General features: G+C 38.2%; 1 protein-coding gene across 6 annotated transcripts in view; it reads right to left on the bottom strand.

Moving 5' to 3' along the window:
- Positions 1-26,578, bottom strand: part of FANCC (FA complementation group C) — a 272,119-nt gene that overhangs the window by 148,161 nt on the left and 97,380 nt on the right. The gene's annotated exons all lie outside the window — the stretch shown is intronic.

Below are 26,578 nucleotides of genomic sequence, written 5' to 3'. Positions count from 1 at the left end.
GTTGGACCCTTACCTTACTCCATAGACAAAAGTTAACCAAAACAGGACCAAAATTCCAAATTTAAGGTCCCAAACCACAAAACTATTAGAAGAAAACACTGAGGAAAAGCTTCATGATACTGTATTTGGCAATGATTTCTTAAATATGATACCAAAAACACAGACAACCACAAGAAATAGATAATCTGTATCTCATTAAAAATTTAAAACTTCTGTGCAACAGAGGACATTATCGACATAGTAAAACGCAACTATGTAACAGAAGAAAATATTTGTAAGTCATATACCCAGGTAAGGGGTTAACACTCAGAAAATATAAAGAATTCTTACAACTCATTAACAACAAAACAATCTGGTTAAAAAGTGGGCAAAAACCTGAACAGAGGGGATCCCTGGGTGGCTCAGCGGTTTAGCGCCTGCCTTCGGCCCGGGGTGTGATCCTGGAGTCCCGGGATCGAGTCCCACGTTGGGCTCCCGGCATGGAGCCTGCTTCTCTCTCTGCCTGTGTCTCTGCCTCTCTCTCTCTCTCTCTCTCTCTCTCTGTCTCTGTGTGTGTGTCTCTCATGAACAAATAAATAAAATCTTTTTTTTTTTTTTAAAGATTTTATTTATCTATTCATGACAGACACACAGAGAGGGAGAGAGGGAGGCCCAGAGACACAGGCAGAGGGAGAAGCAGGCTCCATGCAGGGAGCCCTATGCGGGACTTGATCCTGGGTCTCCAGAATCCGGCCCCGGGCCGAAGGCGGTGCTAAACCGCTGAGCCACCTGGGCTGCCCAATAAATAAAATCTTTAAAAAAAAAAAACTTGAACAGACATTTCTCTAAAGAAGACTTATAAATGGCTAATAAGCACATGAAAAAGTGTTCAACATCACTAATCATTAGGGTATTGAAATTGCCAAAGCACAGTGAGAAACCACTTTTTACCCATTAGAATGGCTATTATTTTAAAAAACCAAATAGAAAATAAATGTTGGGAGGCTCTGGAGAAAGTGAAGTCCTCATTCATTGCTGATGGAAATATAAAATACTCCAAACAATATGAGAAAATGGTATGGCAGTACCTCAAAAAATTAAGAGTATTACGACATGATCCAGCAGTTCCATTTTTTGGTATATATATCCAAAAGAATTGAAAGTAGAGTCACAAATATTTCTACACTCATGTTCACAGCAGCATTATTTACAATATATAAAAAAGGTGGAAGCAGCCAAAATGCCTCAACAGATCAAAGGATAAACAAAATATAGAATATATATATATATATACACAATGGAATATTATCCATCCTTAAAAAAGGAAGAAAATTCCAACATGTATCACAACCTTGAAGATATTATGCTGAAAAACAAATAATAAGCCAGTCACAAAAAGACAAATATTGAATGATTCCACTTAAAAGAGAAACCTAGAGTAGTAAAATTCATGCAGACAGAAAGAAAAACGGTGGTTACCTGGGGCTGAGTTGGTGGGTAGGGAATATGGAGTTATTATTTAATGGATACAAAGTTCATTTTGCAAGATGAAAAATTTTCTAAAGAGGGATGGTACTAATGGCTGCACAATAATATGAACATATGTATGCAACTGAACTGTACACTTGAATATGGTTAAAATGGGGGGTGCCTGGCTGGCTCAGTCAATACAGCATGTGACTCTTCATCTTGAGGTTTTAAGATGGAACCCTACATTGGGTGTAGAGATTACCTAAAAAATAAAATCTTTCAGAAAAAAATCATGGCTAAAACGGTAAACTCTTTATGCATATTTAACCAATAAAAAAATTCAACATTCACTTATAGTAAAAAACTTTTAATAAGTTATAAATAGAAGGGAATTCCCTCAATTTTATAAAGAACATCCATGAAAAATCCACTTAAAGTCAAGCTAACACTGGAAGCCTAAATGCTTTCCCCCTAAGATCAGGAAACTGGCTAGGTGTCTGCTCTCAAACCATGTATTCAACATTATAGTGAAGGATTTGTAAGTTCGATTACAAAAGAAAAAAAATGTAGGGCATATAGATAGGGAAGCAAAAATTAAAATATGATTATCTATGCACAATATCTTAAAGAATCTATGAAAAGCTGATATAAGTTTAGCAAGGCCCCAGGATGCTATGTCAATAAGCAAAAGTATGTTTCTAGGTACTGGCCACAAAAGACTGTAAAATAAAATAAATGATAAGCACCCAAATACATAAAATACTGAGATATAAATTTAACAAAATATGAGCAAGAAATGTACAGTACAGACTTCCAGAAAAGATGGCAGAATAGGAGGATCATAAGACCATCCTTTCCCATGGACACTACTAGGTAACACCCAAATTAGTAAATTACACAGAATATAACTTGAAAACTGGCAGAACAGATTCTTCTTAACTAAATATAGTAAAGAGGCCATACTGAAGAGGGTAGGAAGAGCAGATCCCCACCAGACAGAGCAAGTATGCAAGACCCACAGGGTGACGATGAATCCCCATATCATTTGGCTTTGAAAGCCAGAGGGACCTAATAAGCAATGGGGGCTTAACATCTGGAACTCTAAAATTCAGCAAGTTTGACTAGGAGACCAGGAGGACAGAGTTCCCACTTAAAGAGACAGCACAACAAATAGCCCCATTGAGATACAACACAGAAGCAGCAGTTTGAAAAACACTTGGAGGGATCCCTGGGTGGCTCAGCAGTTTAGCGCCTGCCTTTGGCCCAGGGCGCGATCCTGGGGTCTCGGGATAGAGTCCCGCGTTGGGCTCCCGGCATGGAGCCTGCTTCTCCCTCCTCCTGTGTCTCTGCCTCTCTCTCTCTATGTCTATCATGAATAAATAAATAAATCTTAAAAAAAAAAATGAAAAACACTTCAAGTATATGGAGTATACAAAAGATTTATTCACTAATTTTGAAGTATATGCTGGAAGGGCTGGGATCTTTGAAAGACCTCTTCAAGGTTAAAAGAGCTGGTGGGCACCATTTCCCTCCCCTGGCCCCAGGCTAGATACATGGAAACCTGTGAGAACCAGCATAGCACCAATACTCTCTACCTACCTTGCTAACAGCAAGCCCCACTCCTGCATTTCTCTTTGGATGTACACTCTCTGTCAGGGCCATGGCAAGAGTTTTTCTTGGTGACTGCAGGTCCCATCCCACAGTGGATCACCACAACCTTTCTCGCAGCACACATCCTGCCCCTGATTCTCCTATGGACCCATTCCATCCAACCTGCCAGGACTTGGCAGGATTTTTCCTAGGCAGCTGTAGGTCCCCACCCAGAACAGACCAGAATGGCCTTGCTGGTACCTAAACTCTGCCCTAGAGTTTTCCTATGGACTTGCCCCTGCCAATATGTCCCTGACCACTGACCATCCAAAGCAGTGCCACAAGCGTGGTAGTGACCAAACACCTCCTACAGGGGTCAGCACCACTCCAAAGTGATTCCTGCCTTAGCAAAAGAAGATAACCACACATGCCAGTCCAACTGCAGTTTCAGGAGTGGGCTGGGGGCAGATATCAGATCTAACTGTAGGTCCCACCCACCAATGAAAGCTTCTCAAAAGATAACATAAGAAAGAGCCCTACAGTTTGGTGCTATTGCATATCTGACAAATATCTGACATGATAAAACTCAAGCTCAAGACAACCCCCAACTGGCCTACTAACAAAGGGACCAAACCCTGCCCACAGCAGGCAAAGAAAGCCATTGCAGACAACTGGACTAAGGGCAAATGCAGCTCAGCCACAGCAGTGGGATGTATGTAACACACAAAAGAAACACCCCTGAAGTACCAGGTTGTGGTAAACAGAGGACTCTGTACTACAAGGTACTACAGGATCTCTTCCTCACAAGGCTGCTATTTTCAAGAGCAGAAAGCTCAGTCAATAGCTGATTTTCCTAACACATAAACGGAGAGTTATACAAAAGAGGAGACAGAGGAATGTGTTCCAAATTGAGGGGGAAAAAAAGATAAAAAGCACAACAAGGGAGCTAAACAAAATGGAGACAAGTAAGATGCCTGATAGAGAATTTAAAGTAATGGTCATTAAGGTACTCAGTAGATTTGAGAAAAGTGGAGAAGCTAAGGGAGGCCCTCAACTCTTTGTTGAGTTGACTGAAAACATTAAAAAGTACCAATCAGAGACGAAGAACTCAGTAACTGAAATTAAAAATACAATGGATGGAATTAACAGCAGAATAAAGGAAGCAGAAAAAAGAATCACTTGGAAGACAGAGTACTAGAAAATAAGCTGAACAGGACAGAAAAAGATAATAAAAAATAAAAAGAGACAAGGAGAATTCAGAGACACCATCAAGTGTAATAACATTCACATTATAGGGATCTCAGATGGAGAATAGAGAGAAAAGAGGAAGGAAACATAAATTCAGATCCACGAGGCACTAAGAGCCCCCCCACAACAAAATTAACCTAAGAGGATTCACACCACTACATAGTAATTAAAATGGTAAAAATAATGATAAAGAGAATTTTAAAGAAGCAAGAGAAAAGAGAACAGTTACATACAAGGGAAACTCCAAGGCTATCAGCTCATTGTTCAGCAGAAACATCACAAGACAGAAAGAAGTGACACAATATAGTCAAGATACTGAAAACAAAAAACAAAAAACAGAACACCTGGAACCAAGAATACTCTATCTGGCAAGATTAAGGAGAGAGAAAGAGATAAGAGTTCCCCCTACAGAGAAAGTTAAAGGAATTCATGACGACTAAACTAGCCACAGAAGAAATGTTAAAGGAGACTCTTTGGGGAAAAAAAGGCCATAAGTAGAAGTAAGAAAAGTAGGACACATAAAACCAGCAAGATTAAATATAGCTATAAAAAAAAAAAAGACAGTCAAGGGATTTACATAATAAAAGGATATAAAATATGACACCATGTACCCAAAATGTGGGAGCGAGAGGAGCAAAGAATGGGTTCAAACTTAAGCTACCATCAACTTAATATAAACTGTTACATGCATAAGATATTATATGTAAACCAATGGTAACCACAAATCAAACACTGGTAATAATATGCAAAATATAAACAGAAAGGAAAGCCAGCATAATGTGGAAAAAAAAAGAGCAAGAAAGAAATAGAGAAGAACTACAAAAACACCCATAAACAAGTAAAAAGTGGCAATAAGTATATACCTATAAATAATTACTTTGGATGTAAACAGACTAAACACACAGAGTGACAGAATGGATTAAAAAAAAAAAAAGACTTTTCTACATAATACCTGTAAGAGACGAATTTCAGACCCAAAGACACACCCACGCAGACTGAAAGTGAGGAGATGGAAAAGCATTTATTATGCAAATGAAAGTGACAAAAAGGCCGAGTAGGATACTTACTTTGGACAAAAGAGACTTTAAAACAAAGACTGTAGGGGTACCTAGGTGGCTCAGATGATTAAGCATCCGATTCTTGGTTCCAGCTCAGGTCAGGATCTTGGGGTTGTAAGATCAAGCCCTGCAACAGACTCCCCACACAGCAGGGAGTCTGCTTGAGATTCTCTCCCTCTGCCCCTCCCCTTGCTTGCACACTCTCTTTCTCTAAAATAAATCTTTAAAAAGAATAAAGACTGTAACAAGAGACAAAAAACAACACTATATAATCATAACAAGATATAACAACAGTAAATATTTATGCACCCGGTATGGGACCCCTAAATACATAAAGCAATTAATAACAAACATAAAGGAAGTAATTGATAGTAATACAATAATAGTAGGGCACTTTAACATTCCATTTAAATCAATGCATAGATCATTCAGACAGAAAATCAACAAAAAAGCAATGGCTTTGAATGACATATTGGACTAGATAGTTCTAACAGAACATTCTATCCTAAAACAGCAGAATATACATTTTCAAGTGTATATGCGACATTTTCCTGAGTAAATCATATATATTAAGCCATAAAACAAGTCTCAACATATTAAAAAAACTGAAGTCATACCATGTATCTTTTCTGACCACACACAGTGAAACTAGAAATCAACCACAGGAAAACAGGAAAGAACATAAATATATGGATGTTAAATAACATGCTATTAAACAATGAATGGGTCAACAACCAAGAAATCAAAGGTGAAATAAAAAAATACAAGAAGACAAATGAAAATGAAAACACCATGGTCCAAAATCTTTGGAATGCAGCAAAACTGTTCTAAAAAGGAAATTTATGGCAATACAGGCTTACTTCAAGAAGTAAGAAAAATCTCACACAACTTAACCTTACACCTACAGGAGGTAGATAAAAACAAACAAAAAAACCTCAAGCCAGCATAAAGAAGGAAATAATAAAGATTAGAAGAGAAATAAATGAAATAGAAACTAAAAAGACAATAGAACAGATTAATAAAACCAGGAGCCAATTCTTTGAAAAGATCAACAAAATTATTAAACACTTAGCCCGACTTATCAGAGAAAGAGAGAGAATGGGAGCTTAAAAAAAAAAAATCACAAACGAAAGAGGAGAAATAACACCTGACCTCACATAAATACAAAGGATAAGAGGACATTCTGAAAAATTATGTCAACAAACTACAATACCTAGGAGACATAGATAAATTCCTAGAAACATTTAACAGCTCAAACTGAATCAAGAAGAAACAAAAAATGTGAAAGACTGATTACCAATAATAGAAATTGAATCATTAATCAAATCCTGCCTGGCATCAAAGTCCAGGACCAGATGACTTCACAGGCAACTACTACCAAGCATTTAAAGAAGAGTTCAGGGACGCCTGGGTGGCTCAGCGGTTGAGCACCTGCCTTCAGCCCAAGGTGTGATTCTGGGGTCTAGGGATCGAGTCCCGCATCGGGCTTCCTGCATGGAGCCTGCCTCTCCCTCTGCCTGTGTCTCTGCCTCTCTCTCTCTCATGAATAAATAAATAAAATCTTAAAAAAAAAAAAAAAAGAAGAGTTCATATCTATTCTTCTCTATTCCAAAGAATTGAAGAGAAAGAGAAGCTTCCAATTCATTCTATGAGGCCAGGATTACCCTGATACCTGAACCAGATAAAGACAGCACAAAAAGAGAGAGAGACAGACAGAACTACAGGCCAATATCTCTGATGAACATAAATAGAAAAAAATCCTGAATCCAACACTACATTTAAAAAAAGTCATTCACCATGATCAAGCGGGAATTTACTCCTGGGATACAAGGATGATTCAATATTTGCCAATGTGTTACACCAACAAGAAAAAGGATAAAAAAAAAAACCCATATAATCATTTAAATAGATGCAGAAGAAGCATATGACAAAGTACAAGATCCCTTCATGATAAAAATCCTCAATAAAGTGAGCTTTAAGGAAACATCACTCAACTTAATGATTAGACCATATATGAAAAACCTACAGTAAACATCATAGTCAATAGTGAAAACTTAAAAGCTTTTCCCTTGAGATCAGGAACAAGACAAGGATGTCCACTCTCACCACTTTATTCAACATAGTGCCAGAAATTCTAGCTAGAGCAATCAGACATGAAAAAGAAATAAAAGGCATCCAAACTGGTAAGAAAGAAGTAAAACTTTCAATGTTTGCAGAGGATATGATACTATATGTAGAAAATTTAAAAACTCTATCAAAAACCACTACAACTGGTAAATGAATTCAGTACAGTATAGTACACAAAATCGATATACAGAAATCAGCTGCATTTCTATATGCTAATAATGAAGTATCAGAAAGAGAAATTAAGAAAACGATCCCATTTACTATTACACCAAAAATAATAAAACACCTAGAAGTAAGCATAACCAAGGAGGTGAAGGACATGTACTTGGAAAACTATAAAATGCTGATGAAAGAAATTGAACATAAAACCAACAAATGTAAAGATTTTCCATGTTCATGTACTGAAAGAATATTGTTAAAATGTCCATTCTATCCAAAGCAATCTATGTATTTAAATGCAATCCCTAAAAAAATAAAATAAAATAAAAAATAAATGCAATCCCTATGAAATATCAAGAGCATTTTCACAGAACTTGAACAAATAATCCTAAAAATTGTATGGAAACACAAAAGACTCCAAACAGCCAAAATAATCCTAAAAAAGAACACAACTGGAGGTATCACAATCCCAGATATCAAGTTATATTACAAAGCTGCAGTAATCAAAACACTATGGTTCTGGCACAAAAACAGAGACAGATCAATGGAACAGAATAGAAAGCCCAGAAATAAACCCACAATTATATGGTCAATTAATATTCAACAAAGAAGGCAAGAATATGCAATGGGAAAAGAGTCTCTTCAATAAATAGTGCTGGGAAAATTGGGCAGCTACATGCAAAAGAATGAAAGTGAACCACAAAATGAAACAAAACAACCTCAAAATGTATTAAGGACCTAACTGTGAGGCCTAAAACCATAAATATCCTAAAAGAGGGGACAGGCAGTAACTTCTTTTGATATCAGTTGTAGCATCATTTTTCTGGATTTCCGGCGAGGGAAACAAAAGCAAAAATAATCTATTGGGACTATGTCAAAATAAAAAGCTTCGGCACAGCAAAGGAAACAACAAAAACTGAAAGGCAACCTACTGAATGGGAGAAGATATTTGCAAATATATCTTATAAAAGATTAATATCCTAAATATATAAAGAACTTATACAACTAAATATATACACAAAAACTAAATAATCCAATTAAAAATGGGCAGAAGATATGAATGACAGAAATGTCTGTTTCTCCAACAGATACATGAAACAAGCTTAACATCACTGATCATCAGGGAAATGCAAATCAAAACTACAATGAAATATCATCTCACACAGTCAGAATGGCTAAAATCAAAATACAAGAAAAACAAGTGTTAGCTAGAATATAAAGGGAACCTTCATGTACTGTTGGTGGAAAGGCAAACTGGTACAGCCACTATGGGAAACTGTTATGTAGCTTTTTCCAAAAATTAAATACAGAACTACCATATGTTCTAATCCATCTACTACTGGATATTTACCCCTCCAAAATTAGAAAACATTAATTCAAAAAGATATATGCACTTCTATGTTTATTGCAGCATTATTTACAATAGCTAAATTATGGAAGCAACCTGTGTCCACTTATAAATGAGTGGATAAGGAAGAAATTGTACATAGAAGAAACTGTATATATGCACAATGGAATATTAGTCATAAAAAAGAATGAAATCTTGCCATTTGCAATTATATGGATAATTCTAAAAGATACAATACTAAGTATGGGGACGCCTGGGTGGCTCAGTGATTTAGCACCTGCCTTCAGCCCAGGGTATGATCCTGGAGTCCCAGAATCGAGTCCACATCGGGCTCCCTGCATGAAGCCTGTTTCTCCCTCTGCCTGTGTCTCTGTCTCTGTGTGTGTGTGTTTCTCATGAATAAATAAATAAATAATCTTAAAAAAAAATCAAAACTAAGTGAAGTATGTTGCACAGGGAAAACAAATGCTGTATGAATTCACTCATATGTGGAATTTAAGAAAGAAAACAAGTGACCAAAGAAAAAAAGAGACAAACCAAAAAAACAGACTCTGAACTATAGAGAACAAACTGATGGTTACCAGAGGGGAGGTGGGTCAAGGGATGCATGAAGTAGGTAAGGTGGATTAAGAATATACTTATCATGATGAGCACTGAGTAATGTATAGTCATTGAATCACTGTATTATACATTTTAAACTAATATAACACTGTATGCTATTATTGAATTAAAATAAAAATTTTAAATTTTAGAAATTAAAAAAAGAAATACATACTATAAAATACTGAGAGAAATTAAATAAATACAAATAAATGGACAAGTATATTATGCTGCTGAGTCAAAACACTTAATAACAAAACAGTGTTAACACTTAACACTGAGGAGATGTCAATTCTCCTCAACTTAATTTATAAATTCCAATCAGAATGTTCTCAAGCATTTTTGAAAAAAAACTGGTAATATATTCTAGAATAACTAGGTATCAATTTAGAAGGAAACAAACCTCTACTGTTACCTCACATCCATATAAAAAAGTTAACTCAAAGTAGATCATATATTCTCAAACGTAAATTATAAAACTTTTGGAAGAAAACACAAATAGAAAATCTTTATAAACTTGGTATAGGCAAAAATTTCTGAGGACACAAAAAGTTTGAATCATGAAAAAAATGGATAAATAATAGATTTCACCAAAATTTAAAACTTATGCACTTTGTAGTATATTATTAAGAAAATGAAAAGGTAAGCAACAGATGGAGTGAATATTCTCAATATATATATGCATTATATATATAAAATGTATGTAAGATGTATATATAATGTATATATCTGGCAAGGAAACAGTATATCTAAAATATTTTTTAAAGCACTCATACTTAATAAGAAAGCAATATTTTTAGAAGGCAATTTTTAATGAGCAATATATCTGAATAGACACTTTACAAAAGAAACTATAAGCACGTGAAAAGATGTTTTAACATCAAGTCATCACGGAAATTCAGATTAAAACCACTTTTCAACCTGAGAATGACTAAAACAAAAACAAACTGAGTACAGTAAGTGTTGGTAAATATGTAGAACTACTAGAACTCTCATGTGTTGCAGGTAAGAATGTCAACCATCTGGCAGTGTCTTATGTTATGTATATATGTATCACACAATTCAGCAATTCCAAAACCAAGCATTTATCATGAGAAATTAAAACATGACTATGCAACTCTTACACATGTATGTTCACAGCAGTTTAGTTTATTCATAATAGCCAAAAATCAGAAACAATCTAAGTTGCTATCAACACATAAACAAAATGATGTATTGCTACAACAGAATACTCAACAATTAAAAGGAATCAACCACTCAGATAAGCTACAACATGGAAAAATCTCAAAAACATGCTGGATGAAAGAAGCCAGACAGAAGAGCCAATACCATGTTACTCTATTTATATGAAATAATAGAAAAGAGAAAAGCAAATCTGTGGTGACAGAAAACAGATCAGTAGTTGACTAAGGCCAGGGTTGAGAAAATGACTGACTATGAAAGGGCAACAGAGAATTTCTTGTGATGACAGAAATGTTTTATTTCTTGATTGTAGTGGTGGTCAGAAGGATGTATATATTTGTCAAAACATCAAGCGGTACACTTTAAAAGGATACATTTTATTGTATGTAAAATTTGCCTCAATAAAGTTGATTTCTAAAAAGATAATATTACCACTACTATAATACATTACCATAATTCAATAAAAGCACACAAAATAAATATTAAAAGGAAAAAAACCTACCCAGATCCCACTCACTCTCCTAACAAAGTTTTTCCATTTCTGCTTATAATCTAGTCAGTGCTTATATATTTTGCACAGCTGTTATTATTTTGTATAAATAATTTTAATCCAACTTTTTATTTATGTGAAACACATTTTTCACATTATCTCATTGCTATACAAAATGACAACATAATATTTCTTCAAGTAGATTTGTTATAAAAAAGCAGGTATGCTATAATTTAGTTATCCACTAATTGTTAAGACGTTTGCATTGCTTCTCATTTTTTCCAATTATAAGAATTATTATAATGAACATCATATATAAAGATTCTTTATTAATTTGAATACTATTTGGGATTAAACTCTCAGGAATCATGGCTAACTTTTTTTCTTTCTTACTTTAGAAATTTTGTATTAGTTGGCTAGGCTGCTGTCACAAAGTACTACAGAGTGGCTTGAACACAGAAATTTATTGTCTTACGGTTCTGGATGCTAGAGTTCTGAGATCAAGGAGTCATCAGGATTGGTAGTTTCCTGACAATTTTTGGCATTCCTTGGCTGGCACTCCAATTTCTGCTTTCATATCCAAATGGCATTTTGCCTTTGTGCATATTTGTGTCCAAATTTTCCCTTCTTATTAGGACACCAGTCACACTGGATTAGGGGGCCACCCTACTTCAGCTGACCTCATCTTAACTAATCAATTCACATGCAGAGATCCTATTTACAAATAAGATCACATTCTAAGGTTCTGAGATTTAGGACTTGAACATATGAATTTAAGGGGAAATACAATTCAAACAAAAATAGAAGTTATACTTGTTACTAAAAACTCAAAAAGCAGAAAAAAAATAATTAAACTCAATCTCTACTCTCCACAGAAGTAATAGCTATTAATCCCTTTAACTATTCTAACATTTCAATAGCACCTTGTCCTCCCATAACCAGGATTTGTTGTTCCTAATGTACCACAGACTAAATCTAGCATGCAATTTTAATTCACTATAAATGGTGGGGTGATCTCTGAACACCTAAACATTTAAACATTTTTTCTCACTTGAAGGATCTCTGCAGGGTCTCTAGGACATTTCAGAATCCCAGAATCACAGATTCAAGTGTTAAAAAGCCTTAGAGATAAACTGGCTTAAGTGTAGCTGCAGCAACATATTTTTTGAATGGTTTTAAAGTCATGCCTAGGTCCAAGATGGTCTGCCACTTACTAGCTAGTAAATTACTTCTCTAAATCTAAATTTTCTTATCTAGGGCAGTCCGGGTGGCTCAGGGGTTTAGCGCCACCTTCAGCCCAGGGCGTGATCCTGGAGACCCGGGACGGAGTCCCACATCTGGCTCCCTGCATGAGGCCCGCTTCTCCCTCTGCCTCTGTCTCTGCCTCTCTGTCTCTCATGAATAAATAAATAAAATCTTTAAAAAAATAAAATAAATTTTCTAATCTATAACAGAGGGTAATGATACCTGCCTTCTTGGAGTTGTGAATATTTAATAAGATAATTCATCTAAACACATATTAAACATTCAACAGTAACACTGTACATTTAAAGTTTCTTTAAATTTTTTAAATTGTGATTAAAAATGTGATAAAAAAATGTAACATGAAATTTATCATCTTAATCATTTTTAAAGATACAGTCCAGTAGTGTTAAGTATATTCAAATTATTGTGCAACAAATCTCTAGAACTTTTCTTCTTGCAAAACTGAATTCTATACCCCTTAAACAAATACTCTTCTGCTTCTCCTCCAGCTGCTGTTGTTTCCATAAATTTGAACACTTTAGATATTACATGTAAGTAGGATCATATAGTATTCTCCCTTTTTTAAGATATGGAAATGATGCATGTAACTTCTCTAATATCTCACTAGCAGAGCCAGAAGAGATCTGGATTTTCTGATTCTTAAGAGTGACTCATCTGAAGTTATTTTTTAGTTCCAGTTGAGCTATGAAAGCTGCCTGATGGCCAGTATTTTTGTAAGTACTGCTTATGTCTACCATAGAGTAAAAGACTATTTAAACCACAAAGCCTTTAAAAGACCTGGAAATCAAGATTTATGGATTTAAATATGTCTGGTTCTTTTGCCATGCTGCTCATTTATAGAAACTCCAATGTTGTCAATATTAAACAGAACCAGATCTGATAGGAACAAGAGTCAAACTAAGATAAAGTATAACAATCACTAGGTCAAAGAGAGTAAGCCAGTTACAGTTACCAGCTTACACTGCCTGGATCCCTGGGAGGGATGGATGTCAGCCTCCTAAAGAAATGCACATGTGGTCTGGGAAACAACTGAACTTCAAAACAGATGTAGAGATCATGTTGCCACATGTAGTGCAGACATCCACATGGCCCTCAATGGTGGCTATTCACTATGAAATACCTCCACTGTAGACATTACTGTTTAAATTTACTTTTTGCAGGGATTTATCCCAAAATAGCCCAAGGAGCACTACCCAGGCAATTTAGATTGAAATACAGTGAGCCTATGTCTTAGAAATATATATTACACCTGTAACACAGAGATCTAAAAATTCCCTTTCTATTCCAGACTGAGGTTGGAGCATAATAGGAGAACTGGAGGAATTGGGTTGTAATAAGGAGAAGGCTGGGAGTTATAGGAGGGGATCTGGTCAATGTTCTATTAACGAAGCCAAGTCAATTAAAGTTATAGTTTAATGGAAAAGCCAACATGATCATAAAACAAAATAAACACAAAACATAAAACAGGTCATCCGGAGAACATCACCAAGCATCTCAAACATCCTGTTCCTAATTGGCAATAAATGTCTTGATCGGGCCTATTTGAGCAGTGGCAACTTACTAAAAAACAATCTGATACAATTTAGAATTTGAATAAATGGAAATCTACCTGAATGAAATAAGAAAGAAAAACGTAGCCAAGAACACAAATGGTATCTCATTTTGCCCTCTCAAAGGAAGCAAATGTTTATTTCAGGAAGTTCAATAATAAAGTTCAGTGTCTTAACATTAATGACTCAGGAGACAGTTACCATTTTCCAAAACATGCACATAGAAAGACATAAATATTTGCAATTCAGCTTCATGTGTGGATCACATCAAACGGGTGTAAAATACTTGGGAATGCAAATAGCAATATTTGCACATTTTCCAGAACCCTGCAAAATGCTGCATACCATATTTATATTGCAAAACTATGAAATACTGAGGAGACTTTATCAGGCTAAATAAGAACAACACAGTATGTAGTAATAGTAAGGCAGGTGCTATTTCATGGAGTTACTGAAGTACCTGCTGAATTGGGTAGCCTACTACTAAGACACTACTGCCCTAACACAGTATGGCAGACAGCTTCCGTGGTTTCCAAATGCCCTGGAGAAAACACATTAAGAAAACCATAAAGAAATTTTCTATGCTTTCCCTTTTTCAGTTGCTTAGTTCCTAGCCAGTTCTATTCAATAACAGAGAAGAAAAGGAAGAGGAGTCAATTTGTATTATATTTCCTGCATTATGGTCCCAAGGATACCATGGGAAACCACTAGGGAGGTAGGGAGGAATGCAGGAGAGAAAACAGGGTTTCTGCGTTCCTCTGTCCTGGAAGATGGCACAGAAGATAGGGAACAGTTGGTGGGCTGACCTGATGGGTCGCCTGCTCCTCCCTCTCACACATTCTTACTTGGCTTATTCTGGGGATTCTGCCACCGCTTCTCCTTACAGTTCTCAGTGAATGGTGCTACCACCCAGCACGATGCTCAAGTCAAAAGCCTAAGGGTTCTCTCTTAGATAAGAGGGAAACAAATTTGCCTGTCCTCATGTCTCCAGAGAAGACAGAATGTCTACCCCACTCCCAGGAGGGAAAAGCAGAAAAGGAACAGTTTTGGTATCTACAAAGGATGTTGTGATGTCACATCCGTATCACCATAAGCCATCTCTGCCTTGCTCAAGATCACACCTTCTTCCCTCAAAGGCCACGTTCCAATGACTGGAAGCAGAAGCATTAAAGCCCAGCCCTCCTGTCCCAAAGCAGGAAAGCTCTGAAAAGTCTCCCATCTGTCCCAGTAGGCACAACAGTGGTTTCCGTTGAGACTGCACTGTAGCTGAACTTTTCCTTTGCACAATCCTGCATCCTTCCTTTCCCCACAACAGCTGTCACTGCCTGAACATTATCTCCATTTCAAGGCCAGATTTCCAGAAAGCCCAACCCATGACATCATCTTTCAGTCCTGTCACACTCTCCTCCCCAGAAGAACTGATCTAGTTGGTCAGTTTGGGAGAAGAAACTAAACCAAAATTTCTCTCCCAACCCTGTCTTTCTGACTTGCCTTACCTGCAGAAAGGATGTGCTCTAGCTTACCAATGCATCCTGCTTACACAGGCAGGCTCATTCCCTGCCAGGCATGCCCACTGTAGTCCAGCTCAGCTTTACTAGGAGCCATTTGCACCTTCAGGATCCGGCCTAACTCTCCTGTAGAGCCAGTATATAATAGATGGGATAGCTCATTCTTATTATCATTACCAAGAAGACCTTTTCTAGCTTCTTCTCTGCCTACTCTCCTACGTGTACCTCAAATCCCTTCTTCCAGTTCTGTGACTGCCCCTAGCCTCTGCTTCCCAGGGAACTCATACCTCATGATGCAAGCTCAATTACCATTTTATGAAAGCCTTCCTAACCAGCCCTGCAAACCTCCCCAGCTCCCAATGAGGCTTTTATTCCTTTCTACTGAGCTATCACAGTACTTTCAAAATGCTGTCCTTCTATTCCTTCACTTGTTATTTTGCATTAAAACCACTTGATTCTGCAAGGCAAGATATTCATATCCTCCTATATCTGCTTGTACATGGTAAGTACTTGGGATATACTTATGAAATAAACAAACAAAGGATTGAGAAAGACTAGAGGAGAGCAAGGGAAAAAACAGGAAGGGATATCAATCATGACAAATGACCCTCTCCCAATGCCACAGTTAAAATACTTTCAGGAGCTCCTTTGGTGCCCTACGCTACTAATTTATGAACAAACTCACAAACTGGCATTCGTGGCCCTCCAAAATCTTTCCTGAATTGTTTTTTCTAATCTTAATTTCTACTTTTCCTCATAAATGCCTTATTCTCCAGCCTAAGTGGGAAATCTTTTATTTTTTTAACCATGCCCAACCTTCTGTCTGTTCACTTTCTTCTTTCCAAGTGGAACACCCCCCACCCCCCACCAAACACACACACCAGGGTTTACCATCTAAAACCATACTCCTTTATTTACTCATTCAGCAAATAATCACTAATTTCTTACTATGTGGCAGATACTGTTCTATACTTTTAGAAGAAAGTCTCTACCCCCATGGAACTTATAACCTAGATGGGAGGGAACAGGCAGACAGAAAAAAAAAATCATTGTGTCAGGGGGTGATCAGCAGTAAGAAGACTAAGTCAAAGTAAGGAGAACTCAGTGGTTCTGATGACAAGATGATGAGGAAGGCCTCTTAGCTAAGATGATATTTGCATAGTGGCCTGAGAGAGGTTCCAGAAGGAGCCATCTGGCTCTCTGGGGAAGAGCTGTGGAAATAATTGCATACACTCTAGGGAGGGGAGGAGGTTGCGGAGTTCGGGAAAGTCACACTATTTTTGAAAGTTCCAAATGTGCAGAATAAAGAAGTAGACAGCTCATAATTTATTTAAAGGCGAATTTTCATGGGGATGCAAATCAAAGAAAGAGATATTTTAAAAAGAAATATATACAACCAGTCCTTTGTTATTTGGTAAGCTATAACATGGGATAAAGGTGTTACTTGCAGACCAGTCTCTCTTTTGCTAAAATCTTGTAGTAATGTTCAACTACTGGGCTTATGCTGTTAGTGTGCAACTATGGAAATGAATGTTATGAATTTCAGGATTGTGCAAAAAAGTAAAACAGACTGAGGCTATGAAGGACTTCTTTATTTGATTCATTTAAAATATATTTTTATTTTTCATTTAATTTAATCCATTGAATAAAATGGATTATTTCAGTTACCCCTTCAAAAAATTTATGAAGTAGAAAGAATTAAAATCTCCATTTCAGGTGAAGTAAAGCTCAAATAAATAACTTGAGTGAAGCTAATGGAGTAGGGATGTCACAGCACTCTAGCAGGTCTTCAGGGTTAACTTGCTTCAAGGTACCACAATCCTCACTTGCTGATTTAAGAAGGCCCTTAATCTGTAACAGAATTAATTTCCTTTCTTTGAGATTTGGATATCACTGGCCTTGGGGAATAAAATAAAAGACCAGAACCTTCCCAGGCCACAGTGACCAACAAGTCTATTTGAAGTCCCCTTAGCTTTCTGATTAGCCCAGCAATCTTTTAGCAAAATGATTTTCATTTTTAAGGTTGCACAAATGACTTTACTGACCTCCCTATGCACATCTGTAGACTTTCTGTTCCTCTGCAGAAAGAACAGAACACTCTCCACAATCCCTGGGTACCAAGGATTCAGATGTTCCTACACAACCCCCTCTGAGCACCAAGGAACTAGAACTTCTTGCACAACCTCCGAGCACTGAGATAACTCTGTAGCTGGCATCACTGAGTCTGCAAGTAATCAAGAAATGTCACAGACCACTGCATTCCCTCAACTGATTAATAAAAATCTCTGGGCCATGCAGAAACCTTGGAGTTGGCCTTTTGACAAAAGTTCATCTTCTACCAGGTGGCCACCCTCCTCAGTAAAGCCCCCCCCCCCTTTTTTAAGATTTTATTTATTTATTCATGGGAGACACATGGGGGGGGGGGGCAGAGACCCAGGCAGAGAGCGAGGGAAGCTCCATGCAGGGAGCCCAACATGGGACTCAATCCCAGGTCTCCAGGCCTAATCCCTGGGCCAAAGGCGGCGCTAAACCACTGAGCCATCTGGGTTGCCCAAGCCCTTATTTATATTTTTATTTTTTTTACCATAAACACTCGTCTCTTGAGTGCTTAGGGCAGTGAGCTGGTGAACTTGGCTTTTGGTAACAGGGAAGCAAATCAGGTCAGAGTTGGTCTTATTCTCTTTCAAGTCTCTAAACATTACGTTTGGTGGTGTACAGAACACAAAGAATATATATTTCAACTTATCTATAAATAAGAATGCTAGAAGCTTCCTAGCTTTTATAGGCAAAATAATATAATTTATATTCTAGGAGAACTATGTGAACTACATATGCTTTGACATTTTTGTCCAATTCTCTTCCTATAAGCTCTGCAGGCCCTGGTCCTACCACTTGTGACACATCTTCTATTACTGCAAACATCTGGTGTCTGAAATCATAATCCATACCAGCATGAAATGAGTCCACCAGGGTGGCTGGGCTGCTGCATGTGCCTTCAAGCTCCATTCTCACCTTGTTCTTTCTCACACAAGCTGAGAAAGGAAACAGGGCCCATTTCAAAGTGTCCAAACTTGTATTACTGTTCCAACAGAATGCTGGAATGTCTCCTCTCGAAACCTGGACTTGTACAAGGCTCCAGCATCTCTGGGTATCTGCCCAAGTCAGTGTTTTCCAGGGGCTGCTGCTGAGAAGTTGGAGCCAATTCCACAGCCCTAACTGAGGTCAACCTGCCTTATCATCTGACACAAAGGTGGGTAAGGCTCCTCCTGAGTCCCTCGGTGTATGTTGCTGGATCCCAGAGCTCCCACATAGGCACTCCTGTTCATGGGTAAATGTCGAATTTTAAATGTTTAGCAGGGACAAAAATGATAATGTCGCCACCAAGAGGCTGCCATCAGTATCCAAGGAGGCCTTCTTTAATACACATCATACGCGGTGGTGGAAAAATAACTCTGAACCAAGTATGAATTATATCAACTGTATTTATTTTGTCAAATTCACTATTTATTCATAATATCCTTTGAGTAAATAAGACTTTTTTCTTTTGCAACTGTGTATGTGTATACCTGAGTTTTGAAACCCTTTTAAAAGCTAGTTTAGTAAGCCCCCAAATAAGCCTGTTTTCACCATTAGAATGCTGTTGGCTGCTAGTAAAAAAAAAAACTCTAAACCAAACTGGCTTGAACAGGAAAGGGAATATACTAGAGCACTGAAGTCCAGGAGAGGCTTGGTCCGGGGCCCAAACAGAAACAACCTGAACATGACCCTTTTTCTCCTCCTCCCAATTCTGTTTCCTCAGAACTAACTTTATTCCCAGACAGGCTCTGTCCTTATGGACCCACAGTGATTGGTAGCAACTTCAAGGACTATGTGTCACCTAATTCATGTTTAGCAGGAAAGATAAAATCCGCTTCTCCCATCAAACGAAAGTGTAGGACTGAATTTCCAGTGTGGGCTACATGCCCATCTTGACCAATTGCTGTAGCCAGGGAAAGGAGGGGTGGTCCTGGTTAGGACAGGCAGGGCTGATTCTAGGACTGGGTGTGGTCAATCTCACAATGCACAGCAGAGAAATGCAGGGTACACTAAGAAGGTAAGAAAGGAGGGAGCTAGATACTGGGAAAGCAATGAAAAACTATCCACCAAATATCTGAATATAAAAATTCACAGAAAACAAACTGCAGGTTTTAGAAAGTCAAGCAAATAGAATACAGGTGGGAAAAGATACTGGTATTGTGTTTGTTATTTCAAAAGTAAAACCAAAACAAAAGAGACAGCAGTCACACAGGATTGCCAATGTTCTGCCAGAGTGGAGCTGTGGAAGAGAAATCTTCAGCATCCCCGGCTTCGTGCCTGAATTTTACCTTGTCTCCTATTGTCTTTCACTAATTGCCCTCAAGAAATATGCTATTTCTCTTTTAAATCACCATTCAAACTTGAACAATAATTCTTTCCCTCCCTTTCAACATCTGAGCTGAGCCAGGCTAGCATTTTCAAATCCCAAACAACACAAAAATGAATAATAATGGAAATTACCAACAGTGTAGAATAATCATGTTTCCAAAGTATCAGTGTCTGCCCCCTGGCTGACCAGTCTTTAGAGCAGCTGTTCCAGCACCAAACCTACGTCTCTTTGGACTCCCTTGCCTGTCTTGCAACTTGGTATACACAATACCATCATTTCTGAAACCACTGGTTTCCTAAAAATTCAGGACACTCCCTGTAGAATGCCTTGACAATGATCTGCTACACCAAATAAAACATACAATTTGGGGTTCACTCAAAACCCATTGTTTATTAGATTTCAATACAGAAAAAACTGTCATGGGAAGGTTCAGCCTTTTTGGCTAATTGGATGAAATAACCCACACATATTAGGGAGGACGATCTGCTTTACCCAATCTATTTAAATGGTAATCACCTTCAAAAATACCTCACGGAAACACCGAGAATAATGTTATGACCAAATATCTGGGCACCGCATAGCCCAGTTCAGTCAACACAAAATAAACCATCATAGATAGATGAAACCAATGGAGAGATTTAGGATCACATCTGCACATACAAAGACACCTGACTTATGACAAAGGTAGCACCATAGGAAACAACCTAGTATGAGCTGAAACAATCAAAGACATGCATGTCAAATAACCTATAATCCACCTATTTTTTTTAGAAAGTTTTTTATTTTGACAAAATAAGGCATGTGCAAGCTTGTTCACAAGTATCTGAAGTGATGTATGTTGGGCCTGTGGGATCAAGGGGGTTTCAGGAGGCACCAACAAAATGGCAGCGGGCCCTCCATCTTATCACCCTTGCCTAGGGACTTTCCCGCCATTAGCGGACCTCCCAAGGACACATCATCATGGGAAAACAGGACCTATGCAGGAAACAGATACCGAACCTTACCTAACCCCGTACCATATACAGACATAAGCAGCTATCACCCTATACCGGCACCACCCTACTCTTCCCTATAAAAGCCTGCCTATATTATGCCCGCACGCCACTTCCTCGGTCTTACTCCCTTGTGGCCCTGGAACCTCGCCGGAGAGCGCTTCCATTAAAAGCTTGCCTCGACCCAAACTTTGCCTGGCCTCTCTATTTCATTTCACTACCAACCGGATCAAACCTGACAATGTACAAAACACATTATCTCACTCTCCAATTGTTCTTCTTTTCCTCCTTTATAAAATAGATGCTTTGAGCCCTGGATATATGGGAGAAAATGTGACAGGAATTCTGCTCCTAGTTGCCCTAACCAGAAACAAATTCCCATCAAAAATAGAATGGATAAATTAACTGTGGTACATTAATAAAACGCAGTACTATATCACACTGAAAATGAGCAAGTGCCAACTACATCTAAGATCATGGGTGAATCCTACAAACATAATTCTGAACAAAATGAATCAAACACAAAACAATATATAGTGTATTATTTCATTTATATCAAGTTGAAATAATAAGCCAAACTGCATAATTAAGTGGTAAAACCATAAAGCAACATAAGTAAAAGCTAGGCTAGTGGTTCTACTAGAGGGAGACAAAGGAGCATGTAGGCAGGAAGGAGCACCTGAGGGGAGGAAGTTAGCAGAGGCAGGTAATGCCCTGTTCTAGTTCCTGACCAAGTGGCAGTCATAAAAGTAGTTATAAAAATAACTGTAAATTATTTTATGATAATTCATTAAGCTTGTTATTTATGCTTGATGTACTTCTTTCTCTGTTAGATTCTGTAATTTAAAAGTTGTGCTTTTTTAAAAGAAGAATGAAATAGAGAATTAAAGCAAATTAGGTAACATTTGGGTATTAGCACTGCATTTTGAAAGGGAATAAAAATGAAGTAATGATTTCTGTCCCTGGTATTCTGCTGTTTTCTTCTCATCAGAATAAAATTTACAGAGGTATGGTCTTGCCCAGAGAAGACAGGTGTCTCCTAAATTTGGTAGGCCTGGATATCTCCCCTGGATTATAACCTCTCAGAACAGACTTTAAATTCACTGCGATAGCCTCAGCCTCTGTTGTAGTGCCTGACAAACAGTAGGTGCTCAAAAAGTATCTGTTCGATTAAGCTTTTCAAGAACCAAGTATTCCAAAAAGACATGAAAGAATCCTGTGACTTCAGTAAGTTCCAAACTGTAAAAATAGCCACTTCTCAGTTATGTGATGGGACATTTGAGGTTACCAGTAAAACCTCAAAAACAAAAACAAATACATATATTAATGTATTTCCAACATGTTAACATAGACTAACATATGGCCAGCAAACAGAATTTTTATTTCATCTCTGTTCCAAAATTACAACTCCTACAACTCAATCTACTAATCTGAATTTTTACTGAATTTTAGAATTTACGGAGGAAATTCTTATTTTTTGACTCAGACTGTTTCAATCACATTCCTCAGTGTAGCAATCTGGCTACTTCTTGCACTTCCCACTCATCCTATTCTCACCAAGGTCATTCCTCCTAGTGTCTTAAGTCCAAGCACTCCTTTCTGATCCTTATCTTTATGCCTGACAGCTGCCCTGTCCAAAATACAGTGACCACCAGCCACATGGGGCTACTGAGCATGGCAAATGTACTGAGTATGATGAAGGAAGGAATTTTTTAATTTTTAAAATTTTAATAAAATTTAAATTTAAAAACTGACACTTGGTTCAGTTATAAATTTCTCTGGAATAATTTGGGTATGTGAACCTACTTTTTCAAGAGTAAATTTTATGAAATTGAAAAAACAGAGTAAGAACTTCCAGTGAAAATTTAGCATCTGAATTAAGATGTAACACATAGACGCAAAATTTAAGCATAACACACACACACTGGATTTCAATGAATTAGGATGAATAGAGATTATAAAATAATCTCACTAATAATTTTTCTATTGATTATATGTTGAAATGATAGTATTTTGGATATAGTGTATTACATAAAAATTACTAAAATTAATTTCACTTATTTCTGGGGCGCCTCCATGGCTTAGTCAGCTAAGCATCTGCCTTCGGCTCAGGTCATGATCTCCCAGTACTAGGACTGAGCCTCTTGTGGGCCTCCCGGCTCAGCAGAGAACCTGCTTCTCCTTCTGCCCGTCCCCCTGCTTATGCTCTCTCCCGCTCTCTAATAAATAAAATCTTTTAAAAACTTAATTTACGTCTTTTTGTCTCTTAAAGCAGCTACTGGAAAACTTAAATTATCTATGTAGAATATATTTTATTTGTGTTGGGTAGTGCTGCACTATAGTAGTAGGTGTGCACAACCCTCGTTCTTGAAATGCTGCTGGTCTTCTCCTTCTACACCTTTGACTCCCTGGTATTTTGTTGTTGTTGTTGTTTAAGATCTTCATTTTTTTAATTTATGAGAGCCACAGAGAGAGACAGAGACATAGGCACAGGGAGAAGCAGACTTCCTGCGAGGAGCCTGATGCAGAACTTGATCTCATGACCCCAGGATCATGACCTGAGCCAAAGGAAGACTCTCAACCACCGAGCCATCCAGATGCCCTGACTCCCTTGTTTTTAAATGCCAGTGTCTCCCAAGGTTGTCCTGAGGCCCTTTCCTTTCCCCATGCCAGGTGCCCTCTCTGGGCAACCTCCCCCTCCCCCAAGGTTCCACTGCCCCAAGCCCTGAGCACAGTGAGCTCTCGTGTGTAAATCAGCTCACTCTTCTGAGAATAGCATTTCAACTCCACCTATACCTAAGTACATTAATACGTAACCTGCCATTACATCTTTTGAATATTTACCTTATTTGTATAAATCTGGCCCCTCTTCTCTATTTCATTCAGGGCTACATGATTTCACCCCTTCATCACTACAATAGCTGCCAAAGGACTATCCCAGCTCCCTTCCAAATCAACTTCCTTTTGCGTTATGTTTCTAAAATTCACACCTGGCCAGATAATTTCTCTGTTTAAAATACTTTAGTTTCCGGGGATCCCTGGGTGGCTCAGCGGTTTGGCGCCTGCCTTTGGCCCAGGGCGTGATCCTGGAGTCCCGGGATCGAGTCCTGCGTCGGGCTCCCAGCATGGAGCCTGCTTCTCCCTCCTCCTGTGTCTCTGCCTCTCTCTCTTTATGTCTATCAAAAATAAATAAATCTTTAAAAAAAAAACTTTAGTTTCCCCACTACCTTCAAAATAAAATAAAAACTTCATATAAGGGATCCCTGGGTGGCGCAGTGGTTTGGCACCTGCCTTTGGCCCAGGGCACAATCCTGGAGACCCGGGATCAAATCCCACGTCGGGCTCTCGGTGCATGGAGCCTGCTTCTCCCTCTACCTGTGTGTCTCTGCCTCTCTCTCTCTCTCTCTCTCTGTGTGTGTGTGACTATCATAAATAAATAAAAATTTTTAAAAAAACTTCATATAATTATACTTATGTTTTCATGCTTCATCACTAGCTGTACAAAATCCCAATCTCAAGCATTTTCTAAGTACCTGCAGTTCCCTGAGTACAATACTGGCTTTCTCACCACCATCTTTGCACATGCTTTTTCTGCTGAGAGAATTATCCTTCCTAAAGCTCTATGCCTGTTCTCCTAGTCACCCTTCAAAACTCAGCTGATATATTACCTCCTGCAGAACACATCTACAGACTCCCAAGTCTAAGCAAGTGTTCTCTGTGTCACCATCACACCTATACATAGCTCTGGTTACCAGTCTGTGAATTCCCTAATGGCAGGAATTAAGATTTTAAGTTAACCTTCCTGTGCTATATGTGTACCTATTGATAAAGGGACACAGTATTTTTTTTTAAAGATTTATTAATTTATTTATGATAGACATAGAGAGAAAGAGAGGCAGAGATACAGGAGGAGGGAGAAGCAGGCTCCATGCCGGGAGCCTGACACAGGACTCGATCCCGGGACTCCAGGATCGCGCCCTGGGCCAAAGGCAGGCGCCAAACCACTGAGCCACCCAGGGATCCCCAGGACACAGTTTTAAATAAGGGAAGTCCACAGAATAAAATGCAAGGCTAGAAATTTTTAAATAGGCTAATAAAGTCATGAGTTTAAATGAAGAAGGTTAACCTAAAGACCCCCAAAACACTTTATTAGATGGCCTATTTCAGGACTTAATGAACTAGCCAATACAAAAATATATTCTAAGTAATCATTAAAACATCAAATACTCAACAAAAGCATAATTTAAAAAATTAAAAACTATATGTTATTCTATTTCTATAGGCTTGTTTTTTTTATGTCTTTTCTTTCCTAATTCTACTTATCAGTTCCTTTCTGTAGCTCTTTACAGTAATTCACCTTCTAGTTAAAGTTTGCACCCTTTCCTTCCCCCACCCAATCCTTTTCATTTCTACTGTCCCTTCAATTATTTTAATCTAATGGAAAAATACAAACATTGTCTTTGTCAGTCCTGTCAGCAATTTTGTTTAAAACAAAGGCATAGTAGAAAGCAATGAATGGAATGATATCACTGGTCAGACTGACAGACAACACTGTATGCATTACTCTGAGTGTGTGAGTTCATAATACTAAGCAGCTAATCTGAACTATATGCATACTAAGTGGAGTCTGACAAGCATTAGCGAGTCCTTGAGGTTATTACAGTAGGACAGTGTGGGGTATGGGAAAAGAATAAGCAATTTGCTGGTGGTGAAGGCAGCCACAGCCCAGCCTTATAATATTCACCAACTTGTGCCTGCTCTTCGAGAGAAAGCAGAAACAGATGGGGAATGCAGTAGGCTATGGGTTCTGTGGACTAACACAGGCAAGTAACAAATTTGATGGTGTGAGCAGCACTAGCCAACAAGCACCGGTGCTAGTCTGAGCATCCTGGCTTGGAGAGCAACTTCAGGATATAAAATAAAGACAGCAGCTCCCAGGGCACTTCTGAATTTTCATTTTACTACAGATTAGGTTTTAGAGAGGCAGAAAAGTACTCAGACAGGAATTATGTAAGTTTTTAAACAAGGCTGATAGGGAGAAATAACTTTTTTTTTTTTTTAAGATTTTATTTTATTTATGAGAGAGAGAGAGAGGCAGAGATACAGGCAGAGGGAGAAGCAGGTTCCCTGCAGGGAACCTGAGGTGGGACTTCATCCCAGGACCAGGATCACACCAGAGCCAAAGGCAGATGCTCAACCACTGAACCACCCATGTACCCCAAGAGAAATATTTTTTTGAAGGATAGCAATTGCTAGGAGGAAAGACAGAACATTCTTTTAATTACCTGAAAGTAACTTTACAAAATCATACAGCATTAGTTGGGCTGGCTGAGAGACAGGGGCACCCAAAATGGCAGACATCTCAAATTGGGTCAAAATGGCTGATCTTCCCGCCAGAGGAGCCATGACCACCAAGTCATCTCCGGTAAATCGAAGCCTAGACGGAAAACCCAAACTTTCCAGCCAGGACTTTCCAGCCAGGGACCACCCCCCATCGTCTGTACTATCCCCATCGTCTGTACTATCCCCACCCTCCAATCGTCTGTACAACCACCTAGGGACATGATGTGCCCTTGCCTATTTTGGCAAGGGACCCACCCGTATCC

This window comes from Vulpes lagopus, chromosome 2 (assembly GCF_018345385.1).
Source record: "Vulpes lagopus strain Blue_001 chromosome 2, ASM1834538v1, whole genome shotgun sequence".
Classification (NCBI taxonomy): Eukaryota; Metazoa; Chordata; class Mammalia; order Carnivora; family Canidae; genus Vulpes; species Vulpes lagopus.
Note: the sequence above shows the minus strand (reverse complement) of the source record. Positions and strands in the feature narration are given on the sequence as shown.